Raw genomic sequence first — 18,402 nt, 5'->3', positions numbered from 1 at the left:
GCTAAAATACAATTCTTGGATAAGCTGCAATAATAACAGTTGTACATATTTGATATTAACAGCCCTTGTATGTCATACATACAAATCAGGAGAGCAGTTGGCACAGGTAATGCAGATAGAAAGTTGATTCTTCGTTCAAGGTCTCGGATTATGTTTTTTGCAGTAAAAACCTCCTAAGTGATTCCTATCAAGACACATACTCCTTCTGTATCCTTAGCTCAAGAGGAAGGAATAGAGGCTCTGCAACTCTCCAACAAACACAGTAGTTCCAGAAAATGGTTTTTTGGCTTAAGGTTCATTTTTCATGTCATGAGCATACTGAGGAAATGTGGATGTAAAAATAGGAAATGGATCAGCGTCAAGCATGGTCATGTTCACAGTGATGAGGGAATGACTTGAAAAGCTGGTCTGGATCAGAGGATGAATTGGTGTAAAGCAGTAAAAGTACTGCTGAGTCTTCTAGCTACTGAAGTCAGTCATACAATGAAAGTGCTAGAAGTCATCAGTCCTTTGCTCTCCTGTTTTTCCTTCTTGTTTCCCCTACTCCTAGTCTGCCTCTCCTGATGTGTTTCATCCTCCCAGCTGGATACCAGAAAACCTGTCTCAGCTGCAAGTTGTTGGCTGGCAGCCACATGAGAATTTATGATGGTCATCATGCCTCTGGAAGCAGTCCAGGTGGCATCATCTTCACAGTCATGAATTTATTTTATGCCTTTACAGGTTGAGGGTTTTCTGATACCTAAAGGCTCTTTCCTGGATGATTTCTGGGGGTACCTCATCCAGGCTTGGTAGCGTGACTGTGACATATTTCTCTCCATTGTAAATTTAAAATAAAATATTTTTGAGGATCCTTTTGCAGTGAAGAGGGTTAGCAATGAACATTAGAAAAAAAAGAAATGTACTGGTGTTGGCACTACGGCTGAGCTTATTCCATCTACATTTAGACACCTGGTGTAAGACAATTGGTAGGAGTTTTCAAGAGCCTGCAGAGAAGGATTTGCTCCAGAATGTGATCTACTTTGAAATAATTTAGACCTTAAGGCAGGGCGTTGCTCCTGGGATGAGCCTGTCTCAACCCAGTGACCTGAAGGGGCCCATAAGTAAAATTCAGTGGGATGAACTAACCTTATAGTGTGCCTGTACAACCACATAAGCAGGGGGGGCTGACTTTGTTCTCAAGTCCAAACTGACCTGCCAGCCCTGCTGTTAGTGGGGACTCCTGAGCACAGCCCTCAGACATGGCTTCTGCCCTTTGGAGCTAGATGGAAGGAAGACAGGCTGGCTTGGGGTCAGGCACAAGCATCTATATCCGTGTTTGCGCACCACCTGTGCATGGCATGATCCCATCCACTAGCAGGTGATGTGGCCATGGTCCTTTCCTACATACAGTGGGGTGTCTCAAATAAAGATTGCATAAAGTTACCATCCAGCAACCTAGTAACACCCAGGTGGTTTGACTTCACATGCCTTTACATATCCCTTGAAATATCTACTGACCTGTTGACAGTATAATCTGAACCCGAAACTTTGGTTTTGCATGTCCTACCAACCATTTCTATATGAGTCATACTGCCCATGTAATATTTGCTGGAAAGAGGGATTTGTTTTTTTTTCCTTCCCCTCTCCTGAAGTGGAAGCAGTTAAAGAAAGCAGACTGTGTGAGCAGGAGCCCAGAGCTCGGTGTAAGGCGCTGCCTGAAAGGAAGCAGATGTCTTTCCATCCATCCTCAGGTGGTAAGATGTTTCGCACAATTACTGGTGCAACATGTGGGAACAGGGCATTTCAGTTCTGGCTTTGACTGTTTGGGTTAGTTCTCATCTGGGAGGTGCCTTTTGCAAACTATCTTTTCTACCTGTCTTTAACAGAAGGTGAGCATTGGATTCCAATATAAATATGCAAATAAGAGTCAAATCACTCTGCTGTATGGTTTTAGGAGATATAAAAAGTTTGTAGTGTTAATAGCACTTTCTAGTGTGATTTCCTTAAAACAGCAAGGCAACACCTTGACTGGAGGTATTGGGAAGTCATACATTGTCATGGAGTACTCTGTTATTTCTAAAAATTGGGCAGATTTTGTTTTTTAAATAAATCTTCTTTTGAGGGTGGTGGCAGGAAACAACAAATTTCAATTTCCTCTACCACTTGTGTCAAAACATCTGCATCAAACATTCGGTGCATAGTGACATAGCAAAACAAACGTGGAGCAGACATTACAGATGAATGGCTTGTTGACAGATTAGCAGATGAGTTTCCCTTATGTTTTTGAAAAACATAGCTCCCTAGACATAATGTACAAAGGGGAAAGCTGGGATTAAGGATCAGATAACAAATAGCAAGGTCTTCTTTTCAGTGTTTACTATTCAAATTTCCTAATACCATGAAAGATATAAAGAGCAAGTGAAGAAAAATATGCCACATCCAACACAGGGAAGTAAAACATGGATGTCTTTCAGGACAAAAGGTGTAACCAGAGCTGGGTGAAATGTTTTGGTCTTTTAATTTGTATGAAAAAGAAAAAAGAGCAGATTTGGGTTACTGAAACTGCTGGCAAAATTTGTGTTGAGTTCATCAAGTTATTTTGGCTGAAAAAGAGCTTATTCCTCTTAAAAATTGTAAAGGTTGTTTTCTAAATAGAATAATCTTTTGTTTCCAAAATGGCATTTTGTTTATAAAGGTACCTAACTTTAAATACTTATACAGGAATTAAATTGCACTTTAAAATTAATAATTTTTTACTCATTATAAAATTATTTTCTTACTTTTTGTTGTTTGTTTGCCCAGGAACTGAAGAACAGTTATCTAGATATGAGGTTATCCACAATATGAGCCGTGGATCATTTTTAAGTAGCTCTGTTAATTCAGGCATGTTCTAATAAAATAATTGACAATTTTCTCCTAAGTCAGAGGGTAGATAATTGTGGCTGGGCTAACTCTCCTACCCATTACAGTTCTCTAAAATCTTACGAGCAAAGTAGCTCTTTTGACTTGCTTAACCATTTTGGTGCTGCCTTCTCAAGCAGACGTTATCAGTTTTACTTGCTCTGTGAAAGTTGTTTCCTGTATGATGGGGGGACTGAGAAGCAGATGATTACAGTAGTCAAAAGAGATGTCCCTTGGGCTGCATGATGTGCAGTGGTGTGCACTGCATCCTGTTGGATCCATCAGAGACTAGAACTGCTGAAATATGTATGTGGGGGTTTTGTTTGGTGAAGACTGGATAGTGTCACCCACTGGTAGGTTAAATAGCTGGACATGGTGAATAGCAATTGCTGAGAGGGACACTGCTAAGGCATTTAGAACAGACATTTATGGTTCTGCTCTGTTATATGCAGTTTGAGGTAGTGAGGAAGGAGGAGGAAGAGAAAGATATCCCCACAGTAATTTCCTGGTGTTTCTCTGGCTAATCTCAACCAGTCAGCATGGGGAAAGCCCTCTGATGGATGCCTTGGGAGAAAGCACTGTGTAAGCTTCTCCTGCCAGTTACCCCAGCTCTGTGTATTAAAGGTGGCCAAAATCTAGAGCAGATCCTTTACAGTGTGTGAGCACCACTGGTAGCAGGAAATCCCCAGTTCTCCCTGGTAGCATAAAAATGAAATTAATGGCCAGCCCTTGCATAGCTCTGCGAGGGGTTGAAGACCTCTTACTTTTCATTCAGTTATCCATACATGGGCAGCTCAAAACTAGCTGGTGGGTTTTACAATACCTAATATGAATGGAATTATTTTCATGTATTGCTTTATTTTTTTTAAAACTTACTTTTTATTACATGCTGACAGAAAAATCCAATATATAATCCACTGACAGCCAGTGAGAGCCAGAGCCTGAAAAGTCATCTTACAAAGAAGGATATGCAATTTTGTATTTCCATCAAGCGTGCTAGAATAATAAGTCAGCTGCCGCAAGCCTTGGAGAACTGGCTAGAATTGGACCTCCTACAGCTAATTGTAATTAAGATTGTAGAAATTTCCCTTTTCAGGACTTGGTTTGTGGAATATAAGGTCTCGGTATTTTTTATAACCTTCCAGTACAGGCCACTACATAAGGCACACTAGGATAATGACAGAGGCAGAATTACCTTCTCTCTTCCCTTCAGCCAAGGAGGTCCCAATAGAGTTCTCAGTTAGAAGGAAAAGTTCAGAGTGCCTCCTGAGGAACTGGGCACCACAACCTGTGTCCAAGTCTGTGAGACCAAAGTGCATGCTGGCTGCTTTCCCGGGGCATGAAATGCTGGTCACCTCCAGCAAACTTTAAGTGCTTACCTGCACCACCTCCATCAGGTGCTCAGTCCCTACCAACTCCCTCTGCAGTCAGTGGAAGGAAACAGATGCCTTCAGAGGTTGAGGCAGCCCTTTGGTGTGCTGAGCTGTAGAGCAGCTCCCTCACCTTCACTAGCTGTAAAGGGAGTTAAGGTCACTTCTGTCCAACTATGGCAGTGCAGAATTTGGAGGCTCTTTTTCCATTTAACTGTATAACATTTGATTAGGATCCTAAGTAGAGATCTGTAGATGAAGCATCCAACTTTGTTAGCTCAGTAAGCCCTACAGGAGCACTGGTCTTTGGATACGGAGTCAGGATGGGTTTGGGATGAAGGCATGGGAGTTCCTACTCCTTAGAAACCGCAGCAATACTCTTAGCTCTGCCCCGATCTGTTGTTTTATTGCAAGCATGTTATGCAGCTCAGAAGTTGCCTCTTGGCTAGATGTTTCAGAAGATACTGAACATTTTTTGTACCCTTTAGTGCTATCAGGAACAACAGGTTCTTTGTCTGGCTAAGAAGCCAGAAAATGAGGCCTAAATAGAAATTGGAAACACTGAGCTACACCTCAATTCACGGATTCTTAATTTCTTCAAAACAAGTATGAGTTATCTGTATGGAAGGTGTCTTCTACTCCAGCACACACAGCTGTGGCCAGTTCATACTTAGTCAATGGGTGGAGAGATTGCTTTGAAACTGATCTACCTGGATGGAGTGAAGTGGAAAAGGAAGAGAGTTGCCTGCAGTACACTGCTGAACCTTTCAATATTTCTCTGTCTGGTATGGTGTGGGTCCTGTGAAACAAGGACGACCTGGCCCTAAAATACTGTAGAGTCCTTTTGTCTTCATCTGTAGGTTTTTTCTTCAACAAATAGTTCTTGCTTAGGAGAGCATGCTGTTAAACATGAGGCTGTTTGAAACTAAAACATAGATCTTTTAAGTGCCGGGGATTTCATTTTGGTGGCCAAAAAGGCTGCAAATAATTTTTGGGATCCCATTCCCCTTGTGACATGGGAAGCTGCAATGACATGACCAGAGGGACAAGCAGCTCAGACTTCTCTGCCTGTCTTTCAGGAGCAGGCAGCAGTCCTGCATATCTGTGGTCGTGGCAGATCTGAGAGCTGGGCAGGCATAGGGGACATTTGGCTCTGCCTGTTGTCCAAATAGCTGTCTCTTAACTCCTTTGTAGAAAAGACGATGAGTTAACCTGCTTAACAACATCTGGCCTACAGGCTACCAGTTGAGCCATGTTGAAAAGATCATTATTTAAGGTCTTTCAGGATTGATATGTCCTGTTGGCTGGACTTGTGCATCTTCATATTTATAATTCAGCCAGTGCATACTGTTAGAGGAGCTTTCAACATTTAACCTTCAGCATTTCAACCCAAAACAAAGACTTGTTTTGTGAGAGAATGCAAAAATGACTACCCTTCCTTTTATCTTTCAAGCTTTGCGAAGTAAGTGAGTTGCAAGAGTGCTGCTGAGTAAGGGGGGGTTAAAGAAAATACTTGGCTTTAAAACATGAAAAACATTTAAGACAGACAGAGGGCCAAGCTCTAATCTTATTTCCAGCAGAGCAGAGCAGAACAGAACAGAGCAGAGCAGAGCAGAGCTGGCTTCATTAGAGTTGGAGCCCACCTGAACTCTGGAGCTGTGAAACTGTATGAAGCTGTGTGAAGCTGTAGCATGTTAACATGGGGCTTGGGGGTTCTCTTAAATGCTATTAGTGCCAGATGAGGTGCCTGAGGTACCATACTGATCGTGTGCATCGGGAATATTCACATCAAGAGTGAAAGCAGCGTGCATTCTCCAACTAGGCAAAGGTCACTTGACCACAGCAGCAAATCCTTCTGCATGCTCTAGTTGGGGCACTGAATCCAAGTGCAAGAAGCCATTGAACCTTGAGGCAGCCAGGGCTAGGCCCTCCTCTTAGTTTTAGTGTTCTTTCAGATGGTTTTTCCTTGTCCGAACTCCTCACCGTTGCCAGGGAGTGGCACTGCCAGCACGATTTGCCACGAATGAGCAGTGAAGCGGGCTTGTCACACCGCGGCATTCACAGGCTGGAAATAGAACAAGCTCACACCACTCCCACACAAGCACTCTTTACACAGTCAGACAAAAATATCTCTACTTTCTGCAATGACTCCAATCTTTTTTAATGCCACTGACTCTAAATCATGTGCTTTGCTGTTACCTCAGGAAAACACCCAACACGTGTTGAGTTGGCACAACTACTTGGTATGACCTGGTGTCAGCTGCATTACATGCAGCTATGGACAGCTTGGTTTGCCTTTTGTCTGGGAAAAGCTTGTCATGGTCACTTGCAGGCCACGCCTCTGTTCTACATCTTTGTCTCCAATGAATATAAAGTTGAGCCCAAGTCCCCTTGCTGAATCCCACTGCGTTGGTGACCTAAAATGAGCAGGGACTACTCCCATGAATTAGTACTGCAGGACTTCAACCATACATCACAAAATTATCCCCACAGCTTACTGTGAATTTTCTCTGTCTTGAAGTTCAAATTGAATTCAGACATATGGCTTTAAAATCTCCAAAAAACATTGTCAGCAGCACTGCAGGAAGGAGATTTCGTTCCCTGTCCCCATTAGTCAACCATGAGCTTTCCTGTGCTAAAATCCACTCAGGAAATGCTGCAAACAAAGGAGGTAAATAGTTCTCAGCATTCCTTGTTGCTTGGAAGGAGTTAAGCTCTTCACAACAGACTGATCGAGTTTTTCTGGCATTATCCCATTAGCTTAAGTCATTGCTGATGACTTCACCCTCCTGGTGACATCAGCCTCTAATCTTGTGAAGGTGAATTCATGTGAGATTGTTTCAAAACAATTACTCCCTGAATTGTAGGCCATTTCAATTGATATATGGATGCAACATTCCCTTTTGCAGATTGTAGCCTCTCTTATGCAGTGTGTACACACATTTTCCATATTGTATTTCAGCATGTGTGTTATGTTACAAACTGGCACCCCCTGAGATCAGCAGGAGAATGGGCTTGTTTTAAATGCAAAAGTAAAAGGAACAAAACAAAAATCAACCTACTGATATCACTATTTTTGTATGTCTGGTTGAGACTTCTCTTCAGTCATATAAGTGGTTTGTTTGATTCCCTCTGGATGCTGTCTCCCTCTCTGTCTCTTCTGGAATATTCTGCTTTGTCTAGGCTGTGTCTTTGCTTAGGAGTGCTCTGGTCATTTCAGATTCTCTTGTTTTTACCCATACGTGGGAAAAATGCAGACAGATAAACACCCAGAATTGTTACTTATTAATTAACAATTTTTAATAACGTTAGGTATCTTCGCATCATCCCAAACCAGGTTAAATATAGATATAAGTGCATGAAGATGATAGATTGAGTCTTAAAATATTTTTCTCTTTCCTCTAAAGAAGTGACTCAGAGGAACATGTAGATGCAGACGACACTTGTAAGAAGTGGTTTTAATAAGAGGAGACAAGTCATCATCACAGCTGCGCAATCCTTGCTGTAGTCAAAGGGTCTGAAAAGAAAGGCCCCATTTGTCCTGAAGATCAGTACTTACATGTATACCAAAGGAGGATAGTGATGTATTTAGACTAGAAGCTCCCCAGACCTAGATGAGACATTTGTTTGCTTAACTTCATTGTTCTTCCCTTCTCTCATCACTTGTCCTCAGCTGGCTGCAGCAATCCCTGTGGAGTATTGCAGTAGCATCCACCTTAAAACCAGAGAAAAGAAAGTTCCTGGTCCCCAAAACCTCTCATGCTTCCACCTGGTAGAAAACTTCTCAGAGCTGACCTGTGTACAACTCTGGCTGCAGCCAGAGAGGGTGACAAGGCACAAGGTGGCACTGAAGGCAGGAGGATTCAGACACTCTCCTCTCTATCTGCTGTATTGTGAATAGATTTCTTAATGTGACTAATAGCTCTTGGCATTGAACTCTAGCTCCTGAAGTGCAGAGCTGGCATGTCCATGTGTTAATGTTTAAAGTAATATGTCAGAAAATTTTATAGTGGTAGCAAAGTATTGTTGGGGAAGAAGAAGCCTGTTTAAATAAAGCCAATAAAATTCTACTATCATCACTTTTCTCTCTTTATTGTTAAGAGAGTGGAAATGACTAAAGTTTTTATTTGGTGTTACCAGTGTGATGCTAGATTTTTTTCCACATTTGGAAGTGGACAAGGTAGTGATAAAAAAAAATCATTAAGAAGTGAACAAGTTGTCCTCAGCTCCTGGATGCTCCAGAGGGGCTCAGCCAAAGAGACAGCAAACTTACTGTAGGCAACCAGAAAGGGATTTTTTTTCTCCTTACAAAATAAACCCCATTGTGCTACTCTTTTTGGAAGGAAATTGAGTTTCTGGATGACTCGTAAATGTTTTGCTCATTGTAGTGGCCTGTATGTTTCCTGAATATCCAGATCTGACTTAGATTAGGGCCTTTTGGGCGGGTGTTCAGGGTGAACGATTGGCTAAATAAGAGGAAATTTGTAGTTTTAGTCCAAGGTCCAAGCACTGTTACCAATTACATGTGTATAAGCTCTAAGAAAGGGACTGCATTTGCCTTAGCTATAGTTAAAGTCATCCAGTGCTTCATCCTTTTCCTCTGCCCTTTCCTCCCCTTTCAGAGGGAAGGGAAGCAAAAAAAAAAAACCAAACAAACAGAGGAGTGTCTCTCCAAACTGCTCTCTGTGACTGAAACCTGTATCAGAGTTAGGTAAAGTCTCTAGAGTTAAACTCAATAAGCAGGAAAAATTAGATCAGCATGTGTTCCTTAAAGTGCAGTTATTGTGGCCTTCATGTGGGTATGCAGTGAAGCAAAAAAAAGCAGAAAAGCTAAAAGTGAAAGCAGAAAAAACCTTTATTGTGTTAAACTCCATGGGAAGTGGCAACTTTCCCATTCTGCCAGCCTCTTGGTAACTGCTCCCAGGATGCCTGGTATCTGTAAATCCACTACAATAATGCATCCCTCAGTAGGAGGCCAAAATACTGAAGGTGTGGTTTGCACCAAACTGTCATGATGCAATTTTTTTGGTGCTGGGAGCTGAAGGGAGTTTTGGGAATGGGGCTACAGTGATTCAGCAAGGGTGATGGCATGGCTCTGTATGCCAGGCATTTCTGGGCCATGGCATCCTCCCAAGTGGTACGTAGTGGGTGCTTCACCACTTTCAACCGTCATATCCTGATAATCCTTCTCTTCTCCTGACTGGAAGAGAATATCACATCCAGTTTACCTTCTCTGCCTGCCACTTCAGAGGTTAATAAAATGCAAGGGAGCAAAGCACACAGTCCTAGTAGTGTGTCCACCAGTTCTGAAGAGACTACCATCTGTGATTTCATTTTGTGTTTACCATGTGGCTACCAGATCATATTCCCTGTTTTTGTCTTACAGAAAGAAATTTCATTGTATTCACTAAAAACCCCCAAAACTGGCATGCAAAAGATCAGCTCCATACAGCAGGCTGTGGCTTGTTCTTACGACTTTTGCTAGTAGGGCAAAAATCCCTTGCCTTTCAAGATCCACCTTCTTTTCCCACTGTGTAACCAGGTTCATGTAAACCTTTTGCTACTGGGCATGCCTAGATTTTGCATAGACACGGGAACCTCAAGGATTCAAAGGTACACTCAAAAGAAACAGAAACACTCTCTCAAAAAGAACCAAAGAGGTAATTAATCCTTATGTATCTCTGCAGGAGGAATAGCTGTTCCGTCACAGTGTTCTCATTAAACAAAGAATCAGACCAATCCTCAGAAAATACTGCTTGGACCTGGAGACTTCATAGAATGAAAGTAGTCTAGAAACAGTAGCACCACACTTAAGGAAGGTTTGATAGACGAATTCCAATGTCTGGGACTGCCTCTGTCACAAAAGGATTTAATTAGAACCTTATATTTTAAATTAGGGCCTACTTCTCGGACTGTTTTCTTACATTTCTATGAAAACTTTCTACCTATCCCACTGCCACCAAGGGGAGCCTGCATCTCAAGTTGATGCCCTTGGACAGTGTCAGGTTCCAGAAATGCTGGTGAGCGCTGCAAAATTTGGTTTCCTTGGAAACGATGTCTTATATCTGACTGGGGCACCAGGTTTCAATATTTTACCTGGTATTTTTTCATGCTTACAGAAAAAGCCACTGCTCATCAAGGTGCAGGGAGCTGTGGCAGCCTAGTTACTCACAAGCAGCTATCTATGTGTTTCCACAAGATACAATATCTATGATTTGAAAATGGATTTCAAGGGAAATTTGTTGCTTTCATCATGTGTTGATGGGACTGAAGGCTTGGGACAATTCAGTGCTGTTCACATTGTGGTATGGAAGAGTGCTATATCAAGATCATGATATCCAGACCACATTATGAGACCAGGGGATGGGTTTGTAGCCCCTGTCCCATTCTGTTCTCTGCATTTCCCTTCTTGTGACACTTCTATGGCAATATGGAGCACCTCATCACTGTCCACCATTTTCCATAGCTGCTGGATCTAGATCTGATTTGCCATGGTATCAGATGCAGGTGCTCAAGAATAAGTAGGGTGATCTCTGGATTTTGGAAGACCAGCTGACTTCACTGTGAGCTGCAGAGAACTCTTCTCTACTTTTTATGTTGGCTTTTAACCTTGCTAAAGGTTTAAAACCTCTGGTGGGCACTGTATACTTTAGGTGAGATGTGGCAGCTGCTCTTTGCAGGCAGACATACATGGGTTTGTAAAACAGAGCTAGAGAATAAGGCATGAAATTTTTTCCCATTTCTAAGTGAGGCTCTTGTTTTCAGATAATAATGGAAATTCATGCAGTTGAGTAGCTGAATGTTAGGTAAGATATCTATGGTCTAATTCAAAGCCAGTCAAATTCTATGAGTCTTTAAGAGTTTTAGAGCGGCCTGCTGAAGTACAGAGTAGATAAAATGTGGTTAAAGTATGATATATGTATATTTTTGAAGAGGTGTGGTTTCAATGCTGTGCATGAGCTCACTGTTGACTAAGGGGTTGTATGGAAAAACAATTAATTTCCTTCACTTGTCTAAGACAAAAATACTTCACAAACAATGTCTTCAGCTTGTCTGCTACAATGTTCAGTGGAGCTGGGGACTGTATTCATGTGTTAGAGGAACACAGCCAAGAAAATGTATTATCTTATTTTGTAGAGCACACTTTCTTCAGGAAGAAATAAATCGAGCAGGACAGCTGCAATGGTAAAAATGAGACATACAGCTAAGTACTTTTCATATGAGAATTTGAAAATACCTTCTAAAGGACAGCACCTCCTAGCTCCATTTTACAAAGAGTATCTTAGATACTGAAGATTTTAACAAATTGCACAAATTCATGGAGTGAATCTGCAGATGCAGGAACATACTCCTCAGATATATTTTTTTGGCTTTGTTCATTTGGGTAGACAACTGAGACAAATGGTAATGATAAAGGAAAGGTCCCAACAGGCTCAACTGTTTTCACTTTTCCTTTCTCCCCACTTCCCCTTTTGGATAATGGTACAACCATGGGGAGCATCCCTTTCTTCCCATCCACACCCATTCCCTAGCTGAGCTGCTGCAGGAAGAAAAGCAGCAGTAAAAGAAAGGCACCAGCAGAAGGGATGAATAAATGGTCTCATATGGCACAGGGACCTTCACTACCCAAGCTAGTTTTGTTTCAGTAAATTCATTTATTGCAAGATATGCATAGCCACAGTGAAACATTTTTGGTTTCTGTGCAAGATGCCACTCAGATAGCTACTCTCTGTTACGTGAGGACCAGATGCTGTTCTCTCCTGCCTGTGCATCAGGGCTGGATTTAGCCCTTCTTGTGGTTGGGTGATGTTTTTTCTCTGGGTGAAAATACTCCTGCTCTTGCTTTCCTAGTAACCCCATCTTGTACCCCTCACAAGTTGCCCTAGCAATAACCCTGGAAATGAAAATCCTTCATGTTTTCCCCCAGTAGACCTATCACTGGCTAGCACGAACTTTCTTTATTTCTGCATTAAGTCAGCTTAAGCTTTGTTAGGGCAAGAACTGAAGAAATACTGAAGAGAGATCATCTTAGAGATAATATGGACGACACAATGGTCTGTCACTTAAAACAAACCAGTGCTAGTGATGGAAAAGGATTTACTATGTAGATCTATTTCTTCTGTTGGGAATGACACTAGGAACTCCCAATCTACTTCTTATAAAGACTGCAGATAAGATATAAAATGTCATTTCTCCATCATTCATGAGCCATCTGTGTAGGAAGGAAGGTAAGGAAGGCAATTAACTAAAGCCCTGAAAGTGTAAGACTGACTGAGATCCCCAGCTGTGTCTTGTACCCACTTCAACTCAATGTAGGGGAAATCTGGAGAGGGCTGTCAAGCTGTTAAGAAACAGCCTTCCCACAGAGCAGGAGAGACAGAGATGAAGCAGGGTCTGAAAATCTTACCAAATATGTCCAGATATTTGAAATAAGCTCAAACATTCAGTGGCTGCGTAACCATACCTTTTACATTCAACCCACAACAATTAGTGTAAACTGAACTCTGATTTATATAGAGGAAGAAAATAAATTTGGAGAAGTCCAGCTTGACATTTTTTAGGGCTGCTACAATTTCCTTATTTCTTTATGAGGTTTGATTAATGATTCTTCATTGTTGAATGTCAATGAACATTGAACTTGTGCTCAGCATATCATCACAGATAGCAGTGAAATGAAAAAGAACAGAATACATGTTTATATACTTCAGATGTATCGGATGTCTTCTCCAAAATTTTACTGGACTCTGTAAGATCTTTTCCATATTTAGGCCTTATACATTATTTCTGTAAAATAACTGCAGGGATGGAAAGAGCGCTAAGGCAGCCTCTTATGAACTTGACCTTTTATCTCACTGAGTAATTGTTTTGTGTGAGTGACTAGGGCAGTGATCGTTCCTCTGTACATGGCACTAGTGAGGCCACACCTTGAGTACTGTGTTCAGTTTTGGGCCCCTCACCACAAGAAGGATATTAAGGTGCTGGTGCGTTTCCACAGAAGGGCAACGAAGCTGTTGAAGGATCTGGAGCACAAGCCCTATGAGGAGTGGCTGAGGGAGCTGGGGTTAGTTTAGCCTGAAGAAAAGGAGGCTCAGGTGGGACCATATCACTCTCTACAACCACCTGAAGGGAGGTTGTAGCAAGGTGGCGGTCGATCTCTTCTGCCATGTATCTAGTAGTTTGAGATGAAAAGCCTCAAGTTGCACCACAGGAGATTTAGATCGGATATTAGGAAAAATTTCTTTACCAAATTTGTTTTCAAGCGTTGGAACAGTCTGCTTAGGGAAGTGGTGGGGTCCCCAACCCTGGAGGTATTTAGATGTACATGTGTGTCACATGTAGATGTGATGCTTAGGGACATCGTTTAGCAGTCAACTTGGAAGTGCTCAATCAACTCAATGACTTTAAATATATTTTCCAGCTTAAGCAATCCTATAATTTGATGTGAAAACATTTACTAAAATATTGGCCCATAGTGCCTCAAGTCAAGCATCATAGTCTTTCTAGAGGTATGAAGTACCTGCAGAGCTCACTGACTTCTCTGGAGAATACGAATCTTCAAAATGTTAAAATCATGCCATAGCTATTTGGGGAAGCATTGGGTTGGTCATGTTTGTCTATCAGAACGTGGAAAAATTGACGTGTCACCAGTAAACAGAACGTGTAGCTTTATTAGTCCATGGGGAGAACTAGAACTACAAGTAATTATGGGACTGAATTAGGGGACAATGAAAAAAGAGAAAGTCAAGTAGGACCTAAATTATGGTTACAAAATTCCACAACTCAAGTGCTTCTTTGCAGAGGTGCTATTGTACCTGTGCCTTTCGCCTTTTGGGGATGTCACCCCCTGTTATCAGCTACAAACAAATATGGTCTGAAGCAGCATTTACCGTTTAGTTTTTTTCTGTAACATATTTGAAGGAATGATGCAGTGGTGTGAGACTGGAGAAACATGGCAAAAGATAACTCAGCTTTTAGTTTAAACCCAGAAAGACACATAACAGCCTCTAACTTCCTCAGCCTACAGTCCTATACCTTTCACAAAAACCCCCAGATTTCCTGATGTGGTGGGGTGACCTTGGCTGGACCCCAGGTGCCCACCAAGGTGATCTATCATTCTCTCTGTCCTCAGCAGGATAGAGGGGGAAGATAGGGAGACGGGGAAAAATCCTGTGTCAAGATAAAGGCAGTTTAATAAAAGCAGAAGCAAAGATTGCATGCAGAAGCAAAGGAAAACAGAAGATTTATTCTCTATTTCCCATCAACAGGTGATGACCAGCCACTTCCTGGGAAGTAGGGCTCCAGTACATGCACTGGTTGCCCTGGAAGACAAGCACTGTAATAGTGAATGCTGTCCCGTCTTCTCCTCCTCTCTCTCTTAGCTTTTATTGCTGAGCTGATGTCATATGGTATGGCATACTCATTGATCAGTTTGGGTCTGCTCTCCTGGCTTTGTCTCATCCCAGGATCTTGCCCATCCCCAGCCTACTGATGGGGGACAGAACGTTGGATGCTGTGTGATGCTGTGTGAGCCCTGCTCGGCAGTAGCCAAAACACAAGGTGTTATCAACACCTTTTTAGCTACAAATACAAAGCACAGCACTATGAGGGTTATTATGGGAAAAATTCACTCCATCTTAGCCAGACCAATACAACTGATCCAACTGTCCCTTGGTAATTAATGTAACTGGTCCTTTCCTAGAGGTGTCATTTACAAGCTAAATCAGGAGGAGTCAGTTGTCATATTCATTTACCCTATTAATTATATTAGTGATCGATGACTGAAAAGGCAGTAACCAAATTCTCCAAAGAGCGAGTAAATACACTCGGATTCTGGAGTCAAGTCACATTTCATAGATTTCACGGAGATTATGCCCAGTTTCTTGTTTATCACTATCACATTTTACTCACTTGCCAGGACAGGGAGGAATATTCCTCTTGTCAAAACTCAAGTGCTGTTGACAGAGAACAGGAAGCCTCTTGTGCCACCGTGGTTGTGTGGCTCAAGGTGATAGGTGTTGGTGCATTACACCAGGAGAAGAAGAGACAGCAAACTTCTCTTAGCCTGACAAGAGGAAATCCTTTCCAGACCTCGAAACTGTTCATCCCAAGCATAAAAAAGCACTTGACAAATACAGGTGAAGCTTAAAGAATGAGTCTTAATTGTGGTTGTTACTCTAATGTGGAGCTGATGTTTATATCCTTATGCATATCATAAGTATATTCAGGCTCTGGAAAGGATAGTTGAGAGAGAAAGGCTTAGATATATGGGTTCAGAATAGGGTGTCATAGCCATCACAGATTGGAGAGTTTTTCCATAAAGCTGAAACAAAACATATCTCCATGTTTCCTAAAACAGTTTCACTTAGAGGCTCTAACTCACAGTGGGTTTACGACCTCTGAAAGTAGTGACAGAGTCTATTATATCTCAACACTTAATGTTTAATTATTAACCTAGGAACATGATTCTCAGATGCCTGTCAAAAAATATATCTTGATTTCTTTAACAGACATAGGTATATTTGGAATAAAAGAAGTGAGCATCTCATTCTGGAGACAAAGGCTTAACAATGAATTTTGAGAGAGAGATCTGTGGTTCCTCATAAAGGAATAGTTAGTTGCATTAATTCTTTAGTACACAAATTTATTATATTGAACACCTGCAAAGTAGATTAGGTGTTTGAGCTGCAAGTCTTCTGGTTATGATATCCTTAAAAAAGGAAGGCTTGGCAGCTCTGTGGCTAAGATGACACTGTGATGCAGAAACAAAGCAAATGGGGAATCACTCATGAGAAAAAAGAATTTCAAGGCTGTGACAATGCATACATGGATGAGAAGGTTTTTAAAACTAAAAAGAACAGTAACAGTTAAAGAAGGAACTGTTTCTGCAAGAGCTGAGTTTTTAATATGTCATTTGCTTCTTGCAAAGTCACTGAGTTTGTGAGCATGCTAATGGGCTGGAATTTCAATGCTTTTTTGATTCTACTAATAAAGTGTGTTAATGTATATCCTGTTGTTCCTACTATGTAAGCATATGCCACTTTCTATAGTGACTGTTAACTTTCATGTGACTGTTTTGAAGTATTCATTACACTGAAGACCAAAATATTTAATGGATCTCTTGTTATCTAACACTCATCACCTTCTCTAATAACTGATGTGATATTCTGCCTTGATTTCTGCAAGCTGTTTGCATTTGGGTATATTTGGGCAAATTTAGGACTGGAAAATTACCTAAAAATAAAGTACTGTTTTCAAGGAATGCTGTTCAGAAAGTAGTATTTTCCGATGGTTCCTAAAAGAATATCAGGGATGTTGATTTTAGCAAGAAGTAAATGTATTTCAGATTCTGTTTTTGGGGCTATTTGGGCTGTGCCCAACAGCTCTTTAAGAGGAATCTCTTTACAGTGCAGTGTTTCTGAGTCTGTTAAGAGTGTAATGTCGGAGTTTTCAGGTGTGGCTAGTGGATGCTATGGTTGTATCCAAAGTAGTTATGAGAGGAGGTAAATGTGGCTTCATGCCACCCATTGCTTCTCTTGGATTCTGTAATTTCCTAAAGACAGACTATCTTTTTGGAAATTGTACTTAGCTGTTGTGACACATCCCACCTGCCTCCTGTATCCTACGGATATTTCTAATGTGGCACAGAAGACGGATGGCTTGTAGTGTCTCTTGAATTAGATTTATAAGGAATTTTTATGCCACCAATAATGTGAAAGGGCCACGGAAAGGCTGAGGATCTGGAAAATGGGAATATTTTTTTTAACTATGATCAGTGTGAGTGCTGAGCAACATTATTACTGAAGCAATTATAAAAATTAATTAAAATGAGCAAAAACAAAGTTAAAAGGAAATTGAATCACACTCACTTCTCATATTAAAAAACTTAATTGCCCATTAGTCTAATAACTCATATGAAATGTTTTGCGGACAGCTCAAGTTGTTTGTTAGTGTGTTGAGCTGGATTTCTCTCATATATTTGCAGCTACTAGTAATGCTAAAATCAAAATACTTACCAGTGCTGAGTGGCATTTCACAATGACAACCACTGTCAGAATGTCAGTATTTCATTGAAACCATTCCTTCGAAAACATTAGTTTTCTATGTGTTCTTCCTATTTATTGCTTTGTTTGAAGGCCTAAGTGCATTGACCAGGACTGAAATAATTTCAGGTAAAAATAGTACTGCTCGAATTTGGGTTAGCTGAACTCAAGGTTTTTTAAATAATTTTTTCATTGTATTCTGAATGAGTTCTATCAAAGGTGGAAATAGTTGGAAGAACTTACTCCTATATCATGGACCATAGGGGATTTCCTTCTCCTATCCACAAGACAAAGTCTGTGATGCATGGGAAATGCAGCATAATAAGAGAATTCAGAGTGCAGAAGAGGAAAGAGTCACAGGAGACATGCATTATGGCTCCCCAAAAACACTACCATGGCATATTTTTTTCCAGATTTTAGTTAACAATTTTTTTCACCCTGTCATTTGCATTTTCTCCAGGGTAAAAATGAATCGGTCTTGAACTGTTACTGCTATAAATATTGACTTTTGGACCAGGAGGATGGATTCCTACTGATTTCAAAGCCAACAAACGTGATCTATATGAATTTTACTCCTGAGTATATAAAAATTTGCCTGCACTGTTATACATTTTACAAGAGGTGTGTCACAAAGATGGGATGAAAGCACAGCTCCATGGTTCTCAGTGGGCTAGAATGTCACAAAGAAATTTTTTCCCATAATATTAGGAAGCTGAGGCAAAGACACTTCAGAGTCATGTCTTCATAATTTGTCTCACTTCCCCAAACTGACTCCCTCCTTCCTTTATAGCCACATTTTGACACTTAGAAAGAGGCTAAAGTTTGTGGTACAGCTCTATTTCTCTTTTCTTTATCCCTGAGTCCCTTCACATGTTTCCATATAATTGCTTAGTATCAATCCCATGCCTATGGCTCTGACTGTTAAACTGTCACTTTTATTATGAGAGTAGGCTTGCTTTAAATACTAGTCTAGTGTAAATACTGGTCTGGTGTAAAGGTCTTCTCCATGCATCCCCTATAACTCTTCAGCTCTGCTGCTGGTGCAGATCTTGATGGTCTCTTCATGACTTGCTTTGTGCTCTGTCTCTGCCTCTTTCTACATTAGGAATGGA

This window comes from Manacus candei, unplaced genomic scaffold (genome assembly GCF_025592945.1).
Source record: "Manacus candei isolate 608988 ecotype Guabito, Panama unplaced genomic scaffold, ASM2559294v1 h1tg000014l, whole genome shotgun sequence".
Taxonomy (NCBI): Eukaryota; Metazoa; Chordata; class Aves; order Passeriformes; family Pipridae; genus Manacus; species Manacus candei.
This window is presented reverse-complemented; position numbering follows the sequence as displayed.